We start from the raw sequence: 1,452 nt of genomic DNA, 5'->3' as shown, positions 1-1,452 counted from the left end.
CTTTATATATATTTTTTTCTGTATAATATATTCTATTACGATAACCCAAACAAAAGTATTGCAAAGCTCAAACTCTTACTGCATATACCCATCATCATCATCATCATCATCATTCTCCTGCATCCAACAGCGAGCCACGGAATTATTCATTCGACTCCATCATTTCGTGGAAAGTGTGGTGGTTTTCCCCTCGCCCCACATCGCTACCTCGGCCAGCTCACCTGACAATTAGGGCGGGAACTTTGGACCCCCGGAGAAACAAGAGCAGCAGACGGCGTTTCTGTGTTCTCCGTGGCTGGTATTATTTGTCAGGCAGCGTGCTGGAATCAGGCTCTCGTCAATTTTTGGGCATGTAGAGTTATTGGTAGCATATTAAAACTTGTTTACTTGTCTTTGTTTGGATGAAAAAAATATCCATTTACCTTGAATACAAATCGAGATACTTGTGAATGAAGGAGGTGGGAGTTACTTTTTTCAGAGGTAAAATTAATGAGAAAATGGTCGCCAAAGATTAGTTATTTCCTTAGCTTAAGAGACCGTGAGAACTGAAAGTTTTCATTTTTTGTGCCTTCAATCAACGTTTTTCAGAAAAATCCAAACAGAAATGAGTTCTTTAATGGGCATGAAAGGTGTTGAGCCAAAAAACAAAACAAAAAAATTAAAATACACAAACCTGCGAGAAAATGCCAGTTTCTTCACTTTAATTATTTTGATGAGAGCCTGATTCCACCACGCTGCCTCACATTTAGCCTAGTTCTTATAGTGTGTGCTGTGACGTCCTGGAATGAAGTGGTCGGCGATTGCTGTGGGTATGGAGGCTTTCTTTTATATCAGCTTAACTTAACCCTATCCGTACGCCCTGGGGTCATTTTGTACCCCCGGGGTTGTATTCTTCACATTTTAGAATACTTCTAGTACGAAGATCTCTTTGAAACTTTCAGTATTTCTCAAAAAAATCAGTTTGACAGACTGCTATGCAAAGCGTACAGATCGGATTAAAAAGTAAATTTCCCACGTCGTATGGATACGAAAGTAAACCACGACATACGGAGGGTGTGAAGACCCTATTCCTCTCCAGTGTCAGTTTTAATGGAGAGGGCCATTAGATTACTTAGACGTGTGTAGATTCTGGACGGTGAAAAACAGGAAGGAATAAGGGGGAAAAAGAAAAGAAAAAAGAATATGGAACAATAAAAAACAGAGTATAGGGAGGGTAAACCCTGGAGGGAAGATCTCGAGGGGATGTAGTATAAGCATAAAACTCTATAAAGTCATGGACCGTTATACAGTAATAGACAGCTTTGAGATATAGCTTCTGAAATACAGAGAAAGGAAAGGAAAATGAATAAGAAATACAGAGAAACTGAAAAGGCAACAGAAAATGAGGTGGGATAGTGGAATAAGAAATAGATGGGTTGGGGTTTGTTTTTGTTTTTTTTGGGGGGGGGGGGA

The 1,452-nt window shown here is 39.7% G+C and overlaps 1 protein-coding gene across 1 annotated transcript in view; it reads left to right on the top strand.

The window, feature by feature from the left end:
- The window catches only part of LOC118477888 (protein Ycf2-like), a gene marked incomplete at its 5' end in the record, with an annotated part of 10,652 nt that overhangs the window by 1,109 nt on the left and 8,091 nt on the right, over positions 1-1,452 (top strand).

Source organism: Aplysia californica, unplaced genomic scaffold (assembly GCF_000002075.1).
Source record: "Aplysia californica isolate F4 #8 unplaced genomic scaffold, AplCal3.0 scaffold00273, whole genome shotgun sequence".
Taxonomy (NCBI): domain Eukaryota; kingdom Metazoa; phylum Mollusca; class Gastropoda; order Aplysiida; family Aplysiidae; genus Aplysia; species Aplysia californica.
The sequence above is the reverse complement of the archived record's forward strand: the minus strand, read 5'-3'. Positions and strand labels throughout refer to the sequence as shown.